Source organism: Lithobates pipiens, unplaced genomic scaffold, assembly GCF_037356315.1.
Source record: "Lithobates pipiens isolate NorthernLeopardFrog02 unplaced genomic scaffold, aLitPip1_a1.2 Scaffold_28, whole genome shotgun sequence".
In the NCBI taxonomy this organism is placed as follows: domain Eukaryota; kingdom Metazoa; phylum Chordata; class Amphibia; order Anura; family Ranidae; genus Lithobates; species Lithobates pipiens.
In genome coordinates this window covers 188,217,547-188,238,093 of record NW_027507789.1, presented here as the reverse complement: position 1 = coordinate 188,238,093, position 20,547 = coordinate 188,217,547, and positions in this window count along the sequence as shown.

Sequence of the window (20,547 nt, the reverse complement as noted above, 5' to 3'; positions counted from 1 at the left end):
ATGCTTATTGAGTTTTTTTTACTAAAAATATGTAGTAGAATACGTATCGGTCTAAACTGAGACAAAATGTTCTATTTTTTTTTTTTTTTTTTTAAATGGGAATATTTCTAAAAGCAAAAAGTACAAAATATTGTGTTTTTTCAAAATTGTCACTTTTTTTTTTGTAGGGCAATAGCCCTACATTCACACCTGCAAAGGCATATAGTAGAACAAACTTGCTACACCACTCTTATTATCACTTAAGTCAATCATTTTAACCATACTATAGTTCAACTTTGATCTACCCTGTTATGATAAGAAGTCAAGGAATTCACAGGTTGATAATTATATCACTCTCGTGCTCGCTTCGGCAGCACATATACTAAAATTGGAACAATAATTATATCACTCTCAAAACGTATACTTCATATACTTATGGTAAGCTTCAAGGGCACTGTGCCATCTAAAAAACACATAATTCATCACAGTTTTCTTATAAAGCTAAGATTTTTCTAGATAGGTATAACAATAAATTTGGCACATTCCTCTTACATAAACACTTCCTTCATTAAAGATAACCGTATTCCTTTCCTTAGTATCAATATGATACCATTGAACCAGGGAAGATCAATGTTGATTAATCTATCTCAAGGGAGTATCCCCTATAGAGCCATGGTCTTTGACACTAACCTATGTTCAACAATAAGCTGGAATCCGATTGCCACAATCTTACACAAAATCAACTTACTTTTCACCCTGGATTAAAAATTCTGCAGGTACCATACAGGGCGATCGGCCACAACAACATTGCCTCCACCCTGATGGTCTTAAGTATCCACTTAATCCCAGCAGCGTCTGACATCACCGCCGGGATGCGAACACTCATTGGCTGGTCCCACAGCACAATAGCTGTCTCCCATCAATAGAGACACGGAAAGACTCGCGGTGGCGTTGCGCACATGTGCAAACCTGCCATGGCCACTTTGGAAACTCAGTTTTCCCTAACTCTATTACTTTTTGCTGTTTGAGCATGTGCAGAGTGCCCCCAAAGGCTCTGTACTATCAGCAGATGGATTGGGGGCTGTGAAGAAGGGGGTTGATCGGAGAAGACAGGATCAAACAGCCTTTTTACACAGTGTGTAGATTAACCCCTTAGGTTCCACAGTGAGCATAACAAGCATTCTTTACTGCATATACAGACTGATTTTACTGTTGTGGGTTTACTAACACTTTAACTTCATTAATATTAATGAAATTAGTTTTGCCATATAAAGCACCCCTTCGGGGTTGATTTACTAAAACTGGAGAGTAAACAATCTGGTGCAACTGTGCATGGTAAGCCAATCAGCTTCCAAAATTAGCTTGTTCAATTAAGCTTTGACAAAAATATACTTATTCAAACTTGGTAAATTACTAGCATGGGTTCCCCAAGATCTGAAGTTATTTAAAAGGTTTCTCCAAGTTAAAAAGGTTGAGAAAGGCTGATCTAAGCCAACAAATATCTAGTAAGTCCTAATCAAATAAGCCATGAAGTCATTCAACCTGTGATTTCAATTCTTACTGTCTGCCATATAAGTTAGCAAGGGTAGCAATAGAGACAGAGAAAAGCAAAAAATAAATAAAAAACATACATGGTCGATTATCCACTACTATGCACTTGGTATAGGTGAACAGCTAGTAAGCCTCTGATGCTGCTGGCACATGAACCATCAAGCTGATTGACAGCCATTTCTAACTTTCTAGATAAAGCTGCAGAGGATATACATGTATTGCTAGAAAGACACTATGGGGTTGATTTACTAAAAACTGGAGACTGCAGAGTCTGGTAGCCAATCAGGTTCTAACTTCAGCTTGTTCAATTAAGCTTTGACAAAAAAACTTGGAAGCCGATTGGTTTATTTGCAGAGCTGCACCAGATTTTGCACTCTTCGTTTTTTTTTTTTTGTTTTTTTTTTTTATCAACCCCCATGTAATTTCCATTCTTTATTTATTAGTACTTTTACAGTAGAGAGCACAACAACTTCCAGTTGGATTCACACCATGTGCGTTCTTGCACGTACATTAACATACATCATATGGTACATAAACATGTTACGGTAAGGCATTTCACAATTTATGCACAGATTGCATAAAGGATGTGAAGAACATATGAATTTACCAAGCTTTGTGTTAAAGTAATGATAAAGGTGCATCATCACTGTGTCTTCAGTGTAGCAATATTCAGCGATAAAAAATTATGCTGAAGTGGTTTAATAAAAAAAAAAAAAAAACACACCAAAACCACACACTACAATAATACAATTTAAAAAAAAGTATATTAACCACCTCCCGCCCCCGCCATAGAAACAAATGACGGCAGCAGGGTGACTCTCTTGTTCTAAGACGATGTCATATGACATTGTCCCACTCTTGCTGCTCTTGTGCGCCCTCATTGGGCGTGCAACGATTGGCGGTGCACTGTGTCCCCATCCATGATCTTGGTAAAGAGCCGATGATGAGGCTTTTTACCCATGTGATCAGATGTGTCCAATCACAGTTGATGACCTGTAAACAAGGAAATACCGGTTATCGGTTTCCTCTCCTCACACTGACAGTGTGAGAGGAGAGCCATGGCATTTTCTCACAAGTGAGATCTGCACAGATAATGATCATCAGTGCAGCCCCAACAGTGATGCCAGTCAGTGCTGCCTCATCAGTGCAGCCTCAAAAGCGCACATCAGTGATGGAGCAAAAAAAAAAAAAAAACCCAGTGGTGATTAAATACCACCAAAAGTAAGATTGGTTTCCAAAAAAATGATAAAAATGTAATTTGGGTACAGTGTTGCATGATTGCGCAACTGTCATTCAAAGTGTGACAACGCTGAAAGCTGAAAACTGGCCTGGGCAGGAAGGGGGTGAAAGTGCCCAGTATTGAAGTTGTTAAAAATATTACCCTACTCTGGCTTTGTGTAGACTGCCATTTGTTCTCAGTTGAGGTTGGGAGGTCATTTTCTGTTGTGGAGGGTAAGGGTTAGTAATGTGATGTGGGTGTCTACATCCACCCAGTGCATTAAAAGTAAACTTCCCTTTATGTTAAAGTAGTCAGAGCGTTAAAGTGTGTGTCCAGCCAAAATTAATTATTATTTTGGATGGAGCAGTGGAAGGGTTAGAACCCTATTAGGTTTTCACTGCTATCTAGAGCTTGGTTTGAGAGATTTCCCCTCACTTCCTGTCACAGTGACAATGTTTTCATCAGACAGGAAGGGAAAATCTCCAACATCAACATAGACATTTTATTTTCAGTAGAGTAGAGGGAAAGATCACCCTCCACACCCTTCCCTAGCTTTCTATTACTATCTGTCCCCGTGTTAGAGATCTTCCCTAATGTCCTGTCTGGTAAAACTGTTGTCATTGTTACAGGAAGCTAGGAGAATTTCTCTAATGACGCCTCAGACAGCAGTAAAAGTCTGGCAAGGGTTCAAATCCTTCCCCATTCCATCCAAGGCTAAAAAAAAAAAAAAAAAAAACGAAATTTGGCTACATATACTGTATGTTTTAACACATTTATTTACCAGTACACTCAGTTATTAAACTAGCATTTGGAAAACTGTCCCAGTTTAATGCCTTCCCATACCACCCTTTACAAAGTATAACTATAACCAGCTTTAAAGCTGGTCACACATAGATCAAAAATTTGGCAGGATCAGCAGGAAACAAATTTCGATTCATGTACAGTTGTTCCCATTCAAGAGTAGATGATCCATTGATCAACTCCTTCCAAATGTGACTGTATTTTTTTTTGCTCGATCAGTGCTCGCAGCTAAATCGGCTGCAGCACTAAGCACTAATCTAAAAAGCATAGCAGGGGTATTGCTCCGAATGAACCTCGAGTGTGTAGATGTGGGAATCAGCTCAGTTTAGCAGGCTACTCTTAAGCCCCCTAAAGACAATCAGAATATCGTACAAAAAATATCACTTTCGAAGCAAATACGATAATCTGATCATTAGTACACAGCTTTGGTCCGAAAATTTCTGAAGGGACAAACAAGAAAGTTTTTCTCGTACGATAATAGATCATACAATTTTCCTTTAATTAGTACAGTTTTCGTCCGAAAATACAATACAAATACATTACATCGCCGGCAGCCAAAATACCTGAAAAGCAGCTGTATCTGATTGGATGGTGATCAGTGGTGGCAGCTCTATTAGGGGCGCTGCCCCAAATCCATGCACCCGGCCCCTAATCTATATGCAGGGCGCCAGACGCATACATTTCAATGGGTTTTTTTTTTTTTTTAAGTACATGATTAGAGCCTGAGGCTCTAATTGGCTTCAAAAAGGGTGGGCTCGGGGCACAGAGCCCACCCAGTTGTGTGACAATAGTGAATTACTATTTGCTATCGTTTTCCTGCTTCTGCTCCTGGCCAATCAAGAAGCGGGTCTTAAGAATGATTGGCAGGGAAGAGAAGAAGGGGGAAAGCCGCCGAGGAGGAGACGCAGGGGGAAAGCCGCCGAGGAGGAGACGCAGGGGGAAGCCGCCTGGATGGGGTAAGCGTGGGGCTGGTGGGCCGACTGGCGAGCACCGGGGGGGGGGGGGGGGGGTGTTCACTGATCGACCGAGCAATGGGGGGGTTGATTAATCGATCGACTGACCAGGGGGTGGGTTCGGGTGATTTGTTTGTCGCCACTGATGGTGATCTGTTTGGAGGAAGGGTGGTTAGTGGTGCTGAAAATCCCTCCAGTAGATATGTCATATATGACTAACATCGAATACTGGAAATACTGCAAAACAGCAGAGGTCGTATACATAATTTCATCAATCAAATGCAATCTACCAGTAGCAATTAAGAAAGTATCTGACATTAAGTAGGATAATAAAAAAAATACAATTAAATTACAACACATTCACTTAAATTGTGACATTTTTATATTGTGAAAATATCTCTGAGCTGTCTACTCAACAGCAGATCCGATGGTTACATGTCTAATCCACATGTGGCGGCTTGAAAGACAATGGAAACACCCCACTTTTACTCAGCCTGTCATACGCTAGTAATGCATTCTTATGTTACCAGTCACCAGACAGATACACAACCATGAAATTGCCTCGTATCATAAACTGCAACACGAAAAAAACAAAAAAAAAAGGTCTCACCAATTTTTTCTTTTTTTTTAATGTCTGCAAAAGGGGATCATTTGGCTGTATTGTTTCTAGAACAGTGTTTTACACCTGTGATATGTTGCTTTATTTTGGGTGGTATACAGCAGTACTTGGTATCTAAAAAGGATAGGTCCTCCAGATCCCTCCAATACCAGTAGCAAACAGCAGAGCTGGTGTAAAGTAACTGGTTAGATAAATAGATAGGTAGCGCTGGACCCTAGGGTTGTTCTATTGGTATTTCTGTCCAATAATATTAAAATGGCGTTGGTACAAGTTGTCTGGTTACTAGGCAGGCAGCTCTGCACCCCGGATGATTCCCACAGTTTCCTTGGTTTGTAGTGGAAAACAGCAGAGTTGATGCACCACAAGATTATTTGTCTAGATAAAGCTTTATGCAGGGTATACACTATGTTTTATTGTTTCTTTTTCGGTCAACCCAGCAGGCTGAATGAAAAAAAAAAAAACGTACAGATCGCCGTCCTAACACAAGTGATATTAGTGCTGTGATCTCCCCATCTGATCAATTGTATTCTGATATGGGGACTGCCCCCCTGCCCGCACAAACTGATCAGCGCTCCCAGCTTTAGGCTGCAAGCACTGATCAGATACTGATTTTCCAGGATGCCTGTTCAACATAAACCACACACACAGGCTGAAAGTCCACCAGTTCCTATCAAACCAACCGCTTTCAGCCGATTTGCGACCTGTGTGTTCCCAGCCTTCTAGGATAGAGTCAGAAGATAAAACATGTTAACACGTTTCAGTGTTCCAAAAACACCCCCTTCATCTGGGCTTGAAACGAGAGACAATGTATACGAACTGAATTGGAAATTGAACTGTATGACATGTTTACTAAAGTGAGCAGCTGGTTTGGTAGAAGGTGCAATGGCTGCACATAAATACTCAGGAGCTGTTCCGAATAATGACAAAGGAGGACCAAACCTTTGCAATGTGTATCAGCAAGTGCAACTGCATGTGACAGCCTGACAATGCAAGTGCAAACCTGGAATAAAGTGGTCACCCTATAACAGGAAGTGCCTAGACAAGGACCTTCAGGGGTAAAATCCCTAGATTTTATTTTTATCAAAGCTGCAGATTGAAAGCAAGTTTTGATATTAGTTACCATGTTAATGCTTATGTGAGATTTTAGTGACTGGCTCCAAATCTTCCTAAATAATACATTTATCACTGTTAATAAATATTGCTGCTGTTGTGCATATAACAGGGACTGTTGCTTGCCTTTAATCATTGCGTGACTTTCACAAATATAACCAACATTGGAAGCCACTGTCGTGCGGTTCAGAATAGACTGTCATTTAGATTAAAGTATGACATGTTTATTATACTTCTGCAATTGTATTTATATGTTTTGGAGTGTTTACAAATGTGGGTGCGTGAATGCCATGTAACCATCTTTCTGGAAGGGCGGTGTGTGAACATGTACATGTGGTGTACATCCTGCAGCAGTGGTGGGAGTGCAGGTGTGGTACAGGCAAGCTGAAAGATCAGTCTGGGAGGGCAAGTGCCCCCCGAGGGGAGACATCGAGATGACAGGAGACTGTCTGAATTTCAGCAGTCTATTGAACTACTGGAGGAGAAAGGTACTGACTCATATGAAATGTGAATTTTAATCACTGATGTGCTTTTTTTACATCTTAAATTGGGAAGTTATTGGCATTGAACAGACATCTGGAGCTGCTTAGTCTACATTTTTAAGACTAGCTATGAGAAGTCTGAGGGTGATTCTGTGAATAAAAGAACACCTATCAAAATGCACCTTTTACTTCATAAACTAAAGCTTGACTGGTTGCTAGAGGTTATTGTGTTTCATCTTTGCATAGCCTTATTAAACAGTCAAGCATACAGAGCAGCAGAATGCAGAACTAGCAACTCAATAGAGGTGGAGTTATATAGAGAAGCAATGAAAGACTGAGGAAGGAAGAGACAGGAGAGGAAGGATATGAAAAGAAATTAGGACCTACATGAAAGCAAGTTAGAAAAGAAAGGTGCGGAGGTGATCAAAAGCAACCAAAATAAACAATTAAAAGAAAAAAGAATTACTAAAACTATAGAGAAAGGAGATAGACACGGAGAAGTGAGGAGATGTGACCATTAACAGGTATACAGATGTGTGTGGAGATCACCTCTAGTGCTATTCAGACATCCTTCTGAAAGAACCTTTAGGAACCCCATTCAGACTGTGGTCTGACCCAATAATACTTTTGAGTCTACCGAGCAGCTTCCATTGTCAGGGGTAAACAAGGTCTGTCAGCTCTGATTCACGTGCTGCTCAACTCATTCCTGTCTCTGGGAAAGGAATGTGCTGCGGAAAATTCCAAGAGCCTCATCAAAATTCCTGCTGGATTAATAATGTCCCCGCTACAGGGAGGAGATGTGGTCAAGATGTCCCATGTGAAAGTCCTCAGCTGGAAATTTTATATCAATGAACCCCAATATTTGGAAAGTTAATTTAAATTTGATTAGATAATGGGTAAAATCATCCTCTTTGGTTCTCCTCTTCCTTGAAATGACAGGGCCTTGAAAAAGTATTCATAACTCTTGAAATTTTCCAAATTTTGTCACGTTACAACCACAAACCTATTTTATTGGGAATTTATGTGATAGGCCAACACAAAGTGGCACATAATTGGGAAGTGGAAGGAAAATAATAAATGGTTTTCAAATGTCTTACAAATAAAATATGCAAAAAGTGTGGCATGCATTTGTATTCAGCCCCTTTACTCTGATACCCCTAACTAAAGTCGAGTGGAACCAATTGCCTTCAGAAGTCACCTAACTAGTAAACAGAGTCCACCCGGGTGTAATTTAATCTCAGTATGAATACAGCTGTTCTGTGAAGCCCTCAACAGTTCGTTAAAGAACCTTAGTGAACAAACAGCATCACGAAGGCCAAGGATCACACCAGACAGGTCAAGGATAATGTTGTGGAGAAGTGTAAAGCAGAGTTAGGTTTTAAAAAAAATATCCCAAGCTTTTAACATCTCACGAAGCACTGGCCCCCAACGAATCCCCGAGCGACAGGGGCCACAAAAGATAGATATGCTGGCTGCCATGGAGGGGGCAGGACTAGTGCAGGAGTATTTTCTGTTTACACAGCGTTCTTTGTAAAAGGAAGTCCCGTCTCCTGCGCTGCCATTGGACAACTGTATTGTCCATCATAGGAGGCGGGACTTTCACTTAAAGAGGCCATGGGTAAAAACAGGAATTTCTCCTGTATGTTTGTCGGCGCTCCTCCTGCCCCCCTCCCTGTCTCCTCCAAGGCTGCAGATGGACATGAATCAGGCTGCACTGATGGCAATGGTGAGTCTGCATTCATGTCAGTGTGGGGGCTGCATTCATGGCAATGTGGGGGCTGCATTCATGGCAATGTGGGGGCTGCATTCATGGCAATATGTGGGCTGCATTCACGTCAGTGTGGGGGCTGCATTCATGTCAATGTGTGGGGGCTGCATTCATGGCAATATGGTGGGGGCTGCATTCATGGCAATATGGTGGGGGCTGCATTGATGTCAGTGTGGGTGTTGCTTTCATGGCAATACAATGGGGGCTGCATTCATGGCAATATGGTGGGGGCTGAATTCATGGCAATACAGTGGGCGCTGCATTCATGGCAATACAGTGGGGGCTGCAGATGGGCACTGTTTTGAACTTTTTGGCCTAAAAGCAAAATGATGTGTGGCAGAAAAGGAACACTGCACATCACTCTGAACACATCATCCCCACTGTAAAACATGGTGGTGGCAGCGTCATTTTGTGGGGATGCTTTTCTTCAGCAGGGACAGGGATGCTGGTCAGAGTTGATGGGAATATGGATGGAGCCAAATACAGGGCAATTTTATACCACATACATACGACCAGTTTTCCTGTCTGAATAAACTCCAAAGGTTTTTCCGTCAGAGTTCCGCTGAAACTGTCATGCGTACACACGATCACACCAAAGTCCGATCGTTAAGAACGCTGTGGTGTACAGCACGTCCGATGGAACTAGAAAAAGGAAGTTGAATAGCCAGTAGACAATAGCTTCCATCTCGAACTTGCTTCAGAGCATGTGCCGTTTTTGGTCCGTCGGAACAGCATACAGACGAACGGTTTTCCCGATAGCAATTGGTTCCATCGGAAAGATTTAAAACATGTTCTATAACTAGGTCCGTCAGAATTTTCGTTAAAAAAAAATCCAAAGTCCAATGAGGCCCACACACGATTGGAATATTTGATGAAAAGATTCCGTCTGACTTTTTCTGCCGGAAAGCCCGACCGCATGTACACTGCATTAGAAAAAAACCTGTTATGCCGCGTACACACGACCGGACTTTGACAGACTAGGTCCGACAGAATGAATCCGTCGGATATTACGATCGTGCATGGGCTCCAGCTGACTTTTTTTTTCCAAAAGGCCAACGGACCTAGAAATAAAACATGATTCAAATGTTTCCAACGGACTTCAGTCCAGTCGAAAAATCAGGTCGTCTGTACGCTAGTCCGACGGACGAAAACTGACACTAGGGCAGCTATTGGCTACTGGCTATGAACTTCCTTATTCTAGCCCGGTCGTAAGTCATCACGTTCGAATCGGTCGGACTTTGGTGTGCTTGTGTGTGGCCAAGTCAGTCCGTTCGGAAAGTCCGTCAGAACGCCGCCAAAAGTCCGTCGGACCTAGTCTGTCGAAAAGTCTAGTCATGTGTACGCATTAGAGTCTGCAAACAATTTGAGACTGGGGTGGAGGTTCACCTTCCAGCAGGAAAACGACCCTAAACATACAGCCAGAGCTACAATGGAATGGTTTAGATCAAAGCGTATTCATGTGTTAGAATGGCCCAGTCAAAGTTCAGACCTAAATCCAATTGAGAATCTGTGGCAAGACTTGAAAATTACTGTTCAGACGCTCTCCATCCACTCTGACAGAGCTTGAGCTATTTTGCAAAGAAGAAGAATGGGCAACAATTTCACCCCCCTAGATGCAAAGCTGGTAGAGACCTCTCCAAAAAGACATGCAGCTGTAATTGAAACGAAAGGTGGCTCTTCAAAATTTTCAGGGGGGCTGAATACAAATGCACACCACACTTTTTTTTTTTACAAATAAATATGTGAAGTCAAAACCATTTATCATTTTCCTCTCACGTCACAATTATGTGCCGCTTTGTGTTGGTATATCACATAAAATCCCAATAAAATAAATATTTATGTTTTTGGTTGTAACATGACAAAATGTGGAAAATTTCATGGTGTATGAATACTTGTTCAAGGCACTGTACATTTTGCACAGAAGGTGTGACTGTTCCTTGGCCCTTGTGATCTAAGGTGCCAATCTTAACTACTATTTCTTTGATTTTTTTAGATTTGCATTCAGATTATACTCTATATCAACCTAAATTATATCTAAAGCCAATATTTTTGGGGAATAGTTAAAACCTGTCACAACAGGAAGTAAAAGAAAATCTCCTGAGTGTGGTAAATCCTCTTTAAGTTGTCACCAGAACAAATGTTCCTACTGGAACCTTAACATCTACGTTAACATATAAAGACTGAACAATAATAATAACTGGAAGATTTCTCCTCTATTACTGTTCTAGTGAAAATTAAACATTTTGTATTTCTCATTCTAGTGACAATTTGAAATTTTGCATTTCTCATACCTTCAGTCCCGATGGCAATGGTCACCAGAATAAATACAGACATGGAACAGCAATACAAACATGACAGGGATTCAAGTCACACACCATTCTAAAACGCAAAAAAACAAAAAACAAAAAACATATATAGATCTTTAGTTATACTTTGAGCTAGCTCTCTTTTTTTTAACCACTTAAGCCCCAGACCATTTGGCTGGCCAAAGACCAAAGCACTTTTTGCGACTCGGCACTGTGTAGCTTTAACTGACATTGCGTGGATGTGCGACGTGGCTCCCCAAACAAAATTGATGTCCTTTTTCCCCCACAAATATAGCTTTCTTTTGGTGGTATTTGATCACCTCTGCGGTTTTTATTTCTTGCCCTTTAAACTAAAAAATGGTGACAATTGTGGAAAAAAAAACGCATTATTTTTTACTTTTTGCTATAATAAATATCCCCAAAAAAATATCTAAAAAAAATTTTTTTTTCTCAAATCAGATACATATTCTTTTACATATTCTTGGTAAAAAAAAAAATTTTTTTAAATCGCAATAAGCTTTTATTGATTTGTAGAGGCTATAACTTTTACACAAACCAAAAATAGGGGATAGTTTTATGGCATTTTTATTAATAATTTTTTTTTTTACTGATTGCGATCAGCGATTTTTATCGGGACTGCGACACTATGGCGGACACATCGGACACTTTTGGCAGGATTTTGGGACCATTCACATTTATGCAGCGATCAGTGCAATTAAAAATGCATTAATTACTGTGTAAATATGACTGGCAGTGAAGGGGTCAACCACTAGGTGGCGCTGTAGTGGTTAAGTGTGTCCTAGGGAGTGATTCTAACTGTGGGGAGAGGGGCTGTGTGTGACAACACACTGATCACCGCTCCCGATCACAGGGAGCTGTGATCAATGTCATTAGGCATTATGGGGAAATGCTTGTTTACATTAGCATGTCCCCGCTCTTCCTCTCCGTGAGACGATCACGGGTATCCCAGCCGACATCAAGTCCGCGGGAACCGCGATCACGCTCACGGAGCTCCTGGCGGGCGCACGCCTGCAAACCGCCTCTTAAAGGGCAACGTACAGGTACGTTAATCTGCGTTTAAGTGCACTTCTGCCACAGTATATCTGCGTTAGGCAGTCGGGAAGTGGTCAAAACATTATGGAGGAGGAAACTACCAAGATGTAATCTGAACCAGCTATGACGGACAACTTTTCAGCTTCTACCTTTAGTTTCAAAGCCTAACTGAACAAGCTAAAGCTAGAAGCTGATTGATTACCTATGTACTTCTGCTACAGATTCTGCCTGCTCCAGGTTTAGTAAATTCTCCCTAACGTGTATACTAGCCTTTTAAAGTAGAACTATAGGCAAAACTTTTTCTTTACATTTTGGATAGATTAAGAAAGGGTTATGACCCGTCAGGTTTTTCTTTTGCCATCTGTGTCCCATTGCAGAGATTTCCCTTCACTTCTTGTCCCATACCCAAAATAGGAAGAGGAAATCCTTGCAAATTAAGGGAATTCCTTTGCCAACCCCCGTCAGCAGAACTAGTGTCCCCATTGAAAGATTTGCCCAGTATTACTTTTCTGGGGACAACCCAAAATTTGGGATTTTCATTTACTTTTACTTTCAAGAATAATGGTAAACAGGACAAATAGAGAGGAGGAATCTTCCTAACAGGGACACAGACAGCAATAAAAACTGGTAAACATTCTAATCCCTCTCTACTCCATCCAAAGCCAATATAAAAGTTTTGCCTTTAGTTATACTTTAACTGGATTATCTGAGTTCTTGAGAAAAATGGAGCTTCCTTCCCATTAACAAAATTTAGTTTGAGCCCAGAGCCAGCTCCAGATTATGTTTTTCACGGGAAATGTGTTCTCTTCACGACTCTGTCTCTTGCCATCGTCCGTATTATACCATATGATCTCTGGGCTGTTCAGGATATCTTATATGAATGACTGAGACTAGATAAATAAGGTGAAAAGTACTTCCCATCTGAACTGGGAGGGGATTGATATGAAAGGGAAATCTGTGCTGGTCTAGTAGTCCCTACTAGGATAAGTAGCCAGAAAATGAGGACATTCTGTAAGTTTGTCGTCAGAGATCTACATGGAGAAAACATTAGTATATCAGCAATGTGATGACACGATAGTATTGTACCTATATCTTATCCAGACTCCCCATAGGTTTCCACTGAGCGGGTTGGTTCGGTACGCTATTTTGAGTGTTTCCATTATGAAAGCGGCCCATACAACCGAACTATACTGCACCATTCATGGCCCTGCTTCAGATGTGGGGCCATAAAAAAATGGTACGGTACGGTTAGGGCAGAGCTACTGGCATAACACGATACATTCCATGGATTCGCAGACAGAAAAAAAAGTCAATGCTCACATCAAAGGCATTTTTTCTAAGCCCCGTATGGCCCCTGGCAGTCCGACTTGCAGTGGAAGCGCTCACCTGAATAGGCCGGACCATTCTAACCCTTCCAAACTGTACCAAACCGAATTGTTCCATTTTGTGTAAACGAGGCAATAGTTATCCATGTTGTTGCGAGACACTGTGTACTCATAAAATATAGTATGTTTGCAGTTCCTTGAAACCCTTCAAGGTTTCACAACTGCCCATAATTGTACTAGGTTTAGCACCACTCCAGCCTCTGAATGTGTGTACTTTTTTGCCATTGGCAAATTTTCCCCAGTTTAGCAAAAGAGTTTTTAAAATGTTTAAAAAAAAAAAAAAAGTATTTGCAACACTTAATGGGTAAATCACCTGCAGCAGCTCCTTTCATTTACATGTTGCAGTTACATTTCTATTACAGTACATGCTGGGGGATGGTTAGCTATTGATGACGGTCACCATACATTCCTAGATGGTATTTTGTTTATGGCTCCAGTTCCAACCAGTACTGGCCAGGTGTTAAACACTTACCATTTCCTACAACACAGCTTTAAATCTACTGTGTTGTGTGTTCTATTCCTGAGCCCAACAATTTCTGTCCATCTATTGGGTATGATCTTTAAGTACTAATCTACTTAAGTTCTTCCCCTTATCTTGCCGATCCCTCCTAGCACCTCCTCCATGCCTTACACTTTTTAACATTCACAATCCTGAGTACTGTCACAGCAGGGGACAACATTCTAAGCTTTGTGGAAGTTTTGACTTTCAGAAAGTTGAAACTTACTTGATGCCTGTCAGATCAATCTGGCGGTGAATCAGGTAGTTGAAAAATGGTGACAATGTAAAAGCTGCCACTGGTAATACAGACTGGAAGTTCGGTAAATCTTGCATACTAAATTTAGGTACACTTTTTATTAGAAACAGTCAAACAAAGAATAGTAAGCAGCAAATAAAAATTATTATTATACAGGATTTATATAGCGCCAACAGTTTGCACAGTGCTTTACAACACGAGGGAAAACAGTACAGTTACAATACAATTAAATACAGGACGACTCAGAGAGTCCTGCTTGTTAGAGCTTACAATCCTAGAGGGAGGGTCAAGTGATACAAAAAATTATAACTGTGGGCTGATGGAGAAAATAAAAGTACAGTTGTTAGGTAGGGGCAGAATAGGTTTCTCTGAAGAGAAGGGTTTTCAAGGATCAGCTAAAAGCAGAGTAGGAGATTGTTGGATAGATTGGGGCAGGGAGTTCCAAAGGATAGGAAAGGCTCAGGAAAAGTCCTGAAGGGCATGAGAGGTGACAAGGGAACTAGAGAGTAGAAGATCTTAGCCCTTGTACAGACGGTTGGACATTCCGACGGAAAATGTCCGACCGGACCGTGTTGTCGGATAATCCGCCCGTGTGTGGGCTCCATCTGACTTTTTCCGTCAGAATGTCCGATCAACAAAGTTTGAGAGCTGGATATAAAATTTTCCGACAACATGATCCGATTGGACTTTGTCTGATTGTTTGTAGAGAATTCCGATCGGACAAAGTGCCACGCATGCTCAGATCAAATTACGAGACCAAAGGTATTGGCTACTAGCCTGAACGTAGTCCCGTCGTAACGAACGAACGTCATCACGTTCTGAACGATCAGATTTTCTGACAACTCTGTCCGACTGTGTGTATGCAACACCAGTTTCGGACAAAATCCGTCGGAAAAAATCCGACGGATTTTGTGGTCGGAATGTCCGACCATGTGTACAAGGAGGGGCTTAGGAGGAACAAAGCAAACAATTTGGTTGGTATTTTGAGACTAGGTTAATGATGTAGCTGGGGGCCAGGTTGTGGATGGCTTTCTAAGTTGTTAGTATTTTGAATTTAATTTGTTGGGTGAGTGGAAGCCAGTGGCGGGATTGACATAGAGGAGTAGCAGACACTGAATGGTTGGTAAGGTGGCTGAGCCTGGCAGCAGCATTCATAATGGACTGAAGGGGGATAGCCTATGTAAAGGTAATCGCCTGAGAAGGGAGTTCCAGTAGTGGAGGCAGGAAATGACAAAGGAGTGAATTAAGAGCTTTGTGATGTCATTCGTTAGGAAGAGGGGTATTCTGTTGCGGTGGTTGAGGCAGCAAGATTTGGACAATGAGGGGCCGAAAGGACAGTTCAAAGTCCAAGATTACACCTAGAACCTTGGCATACCAGGACGGACTGATAGTTGGGCCATTGATCTCGACAGAGAAATCAGGGGAAAGGGCACATGGGGAAGATAAAATCATGAGCTTGGTTTTGGATAGATTGAGTTTGAGGAAGTGTGACATCCAGGCTAATATGCCCGGTAGTAAATTAGTGATACGCGAGGAGATTGAAAGAGTGAGCTGAGGGGAAGAGAGATAGATTTGGGTCGTCAGCGTAGAAAAAATTTTGGAAGCCATGGGAGGCTATTATCTTACCCAGGGAGGAGCTGTAGATGGAGAATAAGAGAGGTTCAAGAACAGAGCCCTGGGGAACTCCGACAGAGAAAAAAAAAATTATATATATATATATATATATATATATATATATATATATATATATATATATATATATATATATATATATAGTGTGAAGATAAATAAGAAAAAAAAAAATTGTTCCCCAGCAGGGATGGGTTTGACATGCAGATGAATTTTGTGAAATTGAAGTCATGGGGGTCGCCTTTCCCTGATAGGCCCATCCTAGCATTCCATAAATCCCTCCAAGATAAAATCTGAAGTGCCTACAGCTTTTTTTATTCAGCCTAATGCATCTATCCATGTTATACGGTGCAGATGGGCAAATCTACAGTGTCAGCTGCTGTTAGAAAGCACAAACAGCAGCCAGTGCTCTACCAACAATTTTTCAGTCGAAACACGTCGGACAGGAGAGTGCCAACAGGGCTAGCCACGAAACAAATTTTGGCCAGTTCATCAGGAACCATTCAAAATTCATTCAGTGTAAGCAAAAAAAAAAACACTGAGCCATATGAAAACAGAGGTACAAAACAGGCACAGAAGCATAACTTTCCGAGGTGAAGTGGTTATTAGGATGACTCAATGACCCAGATTTCAGAGCTCCTTGGGTACTTATGAAAACGTCTAGATTTACATGCACATAAATGTGCTTGCTTTTAATCTCTGATGGCAGTTGCCTATGTTTTATGCAAGAACAGTTATATTTCTGGTACTTTGGCTGCATTTTGTTTTGTAGAACTTCTCTTATGGAAGCCAGCTTTCATAGATGCCAGTAAATTAATAAATGTGTCTTCTGCATGTGCTGTGTTGATGGTTTGAAGGGAAATTAGCAGGCTGAGAGCAGATTTAGGTAAAGGGATTTGAGAAAGGGGCATGCCCCAAAATATCGTCCTGGTAGATGGCAAGGGAGTGATGGAGACATGTACTTTGTTCCTTGGTGTCCTTCCAGTTTGTTTCGGGGCAGGGGCTGAGAACTTTCAGGTACTGGTGACATCGCTTCCTGGTCAGAGTTCCTTGGAGCTTTCCTGCCATGGCTGGTAGCATCTATCTTCCTGTCCTTGCTGGATGTTTGACTGGAGATCGCCACACTACATCTGCTCTCAGCCTGCTAACTTTCCATCACTGCCCGGGATTACTGCTTGGCACCACGTACAATTTATTTGATAACTTCAATAAACTTGGCATCTATCTTGGACATTGTTTTATGCGAAAGTTCAATTAACCCAAGACTGTGTGCATATGCTTTGAGTCCAGATACTATATTCCCTTTACATACAACAGTTTACCCTTTTTTTTTTTCTACACTGGAGCACCTGTTTAGTGCTCGTTTTTTGCCATTCATCTGTTCCACTATCCTAATGGACACTTAGGCTACCCAGAGCTACCCATGCTCCTGGCTGTGGATACAGTTCACATGCTTGTGTTGGGGTTCAGTGCCCAGCCTTCTTTGTAGTTACTGTTGATAGTTTACTTTCTCCTGACTGATATATTAATAACAGAAGACTGTGGATATCTGGGTTCTTTTACCAAAAAAAGGTTAAAAAAATCTATTTTCCGATCTCAAAAAAATGGTAGGTATGTATATATGGCAGGCTTGAGTTCTCTAGCTTCCACTTCCCATGATCCTACTTTTTAGGGGCCCACCAATTCCACTGTGGTCTGAGCTATCCTAACACAGAGTGTATCACAACAGACAATGCTGTTTGGCCAGCCTCAAATTTCCTGGCATCCTCACTTCTTTATGTCTCAAAAAATATTACACACAAAAACACAGTGAAAACAACAGTAAAACCCATTGTAATCACATGACCTTGGAGCAGGCTGTATGACCTTTTGAGGAGTTACATGTAAATAAAAGGAAATATCAGTAATGCAGTAAAAATCTATAGGCTTTGTGTTTCCTGATGACATGGCTGATAGGGAAACCACTGGGAGACACATTGTTATAAAGTTATGTATTAAACTAGAAATATTTTCCTGCCCATGTTTCAGTATGCCAGACTGCTTAGGCAAAAAATAGATTCTTGTCAGCATAAGTCATTATTGCTTAAGCCGGAAATATAGACGCACAGGTGCTCCATTGCAAAGAACCATTTACCCAAGAGAAAAAGACAGGTTTAACCCCGCCATAACCATCACATCTGTTATTACGAAATTCCACTGGTCTCCTTTGCTGGTAAACAAATGCTTGCTACTGGGAAATTTGGCCTAATGTTTTTTATAATAAACTGCACACACAGTTCCACTCTATTTCCCTACCCTAGTATAGCTTATCTAAAACTCTTAAGAGTATCCAAACTCTAAAACAAAATTAAAATACTGCAGTTTACTAATCCTTAGATGTCACAGCTGCATTCGTTTTCAGTTTTTCCTTTATTTTCAACTGGTGATCAGGCTACTAACAAACTTTCAGTATTAGGGTCACTAAGAATTTGCACAATTGACAGTTACAAGCAAATGAACTGTGTTATGTAATAACAGATAAACATTTCTAGAATTGATAGCATGGTGTATTGCATAGAGAGCATTTTATTATTATTATTATTATACAGCATTTATAAAACACCAACAGTTTTTGCAGTGCTTTACAACATGAGGGCAATTCAATACAGAAGAAATCAGAGAGTCCTGCTCGTTAGAGCTTCCAATCTAGGAGGGGAGGGTTAAGTGACACAAAAGGTGATAACTGTGAGGGAATGATCTGATGGAGAAAGTAAAAGTGCAGTTGTTGTTAGGTGGGGGCCAGATAGGCTTCTCTGAAGGCAACCGTTTTCAGCGATCATCTAAAAGCAAGCATAGTAGGAGATAGTCGGACAGATTGGGGTAGGGAGAGAGTAGGTTGGTATTTTGAGACTAGGTTAGTGATGTAGCTGGGGGCCAAGTTGTGAATGGCTTTATAAGTTGTTGTTAGAATTTTGAATTTCATTTGTTGGGTGAGTGGAAGTCAGTGGAAGGATTGACAGAGAGGGGTAGCAGACACTGAACGGTTGGTAAGGTGGATGAGCCTGGCAGCAGCATTCATGATGGACTGAAGGGGGGATAGCCTATGTAAAGGTAATTCAGTGAGGAGGGAATTGCAGTAGTTGAGGCAGAAGATGACCAGGGAGTGAACTAGGAGCTTTGTGGTGTCATTGGTTAGGAAGGGGCATATTTTGGAGATGTTGTGGAGGTTGAGACAGCAAGATTTGGAAAGCGTTTGGACATGGGGGCGAAAGGATAGTTCAGAGTCCAGGGTTACACCTAGAACCTTGGCATGCGGGGATGGGCTGATAGTAATGCTATTGATCTTGACAGAGAAATCAGGGGGAAGAGGCACGTGGGGGAGGAAAAATCATGAGCTCCCTTTTGGATAGATTGAGTTTGAGGAAGTGGTGTGACATCCAGGTTGATATGTCTGTTAGTAAATGAGTGATAGGGGAGGAGACTGAAGGAGTGAGCTGAGAAGCAGAGAAATAGATTTGGGTGTCGAAGCATAGAGATGGTATTGGAAGCCATGGGAGGCTATTACCTTAACCCAGGGAGGAGGTGTAGATGGAAAATAAGAAATGTCCAAGAACAAAACCTTGGGGGACTCTGACAGAGAAAGGGAGAGGAGGAAGAAGAGCTGTAAGTGATATTGAAGGTGCGGTTGGATAAATAGGATAAGAATCAGTGAAGAGTACAGCCACTGAGACCAAAGACGTGGAGTTTTTTGAGGACCAGAGGGTGATCCACTGTGTCAAAGGCTGCAGAGAGGTCTAATAGTAGGAGTACAGAATAGTGTCCATTGGATTTAGCCTTTAGCAGATCGTTTGTAAGTTTTAGTAGAGCATAGACTAAGACATGGATAGCATGGATTATGTGGCATGGGCAAAAAAGGGACTATGGAACGGATAGTATGGACTATGTGTCATGGATGAAATGGACTGTGGCAAGTATAAAATAGACTGTGCAACAAAATTGGAGAAAACCGGAGTTAGACTTACCGGTAACTCTTTTTCTAGGAGTCTTCCAGGACAGCCTCTGAGATATAGGGCTCCTCCCTCTGGGACAGGAAACACGTCAACCCAATCAAATAAAAGGTGTGATCCTCCAGGCCCTCCTCAGTTTTACTCCAAGAACCGCCGGAAGGCTCTGAAAGACATAACACACTAACAATCACATTAGTACACATCCTCACCACTTAGTCCAACTTAAACAACTTTGGGTGGGAAACCAGGCTGTCCTGGAAGACTCCTAGAAAAAGAGTTACTGGTAAGTCTAACTCCGGTTTTCTCGTATCGTCTTCCAGGACAGCCTCTGAGATGATAAGCAAGGAGCTCACCTTGTCAGGGCGGGACCACTGCCTGGAGGACCTTTCGTCCAAAAGTCTGCTCTTTACCAGACCATAAATCCAGACGGTAATGTCTTGCAAACGTAGAGTAGCTGGACCACGTTGCTGCCTTGCAGATCTCCTCCGGAGAGGCTCCAGCCCTCTCTGTCCACGACGTGGAAACCGCCCTCGTAGAGTGTGCCTTAACTAAGGGTGCCTGCTTCCCCTCCAATTCATAGGCTTTAACTATCGCCATTCGTATCCACCTGGCGATAGACGATTTTGGACGCCTTGCAGCCCTTGCGGGCGCCCGAAAAATTAACAAAAAGTGAGTCTGACTTCCTGAACACCTTAGTGGCCTCTAAAAAAAATGAATAGACTTCTCCTGACGTCTAACAAACTTAAAGATCTCGCCTCATCCTCGCCTGAGGCTGAGAAAAATGTTGGTAAAATAATATCTTGTGTCCTATAAAAAGTGGACACAACCTTAGGGAGAAAACTAGGGTCAGTCTTAAGTACTACCCTGTCCTCTAAAATTAACAAAAATGGCTCTCTGACCGAGAGCGCCTGCAGATCACTGACCCTTCTGGCTGACCTGATCGCTATCAAA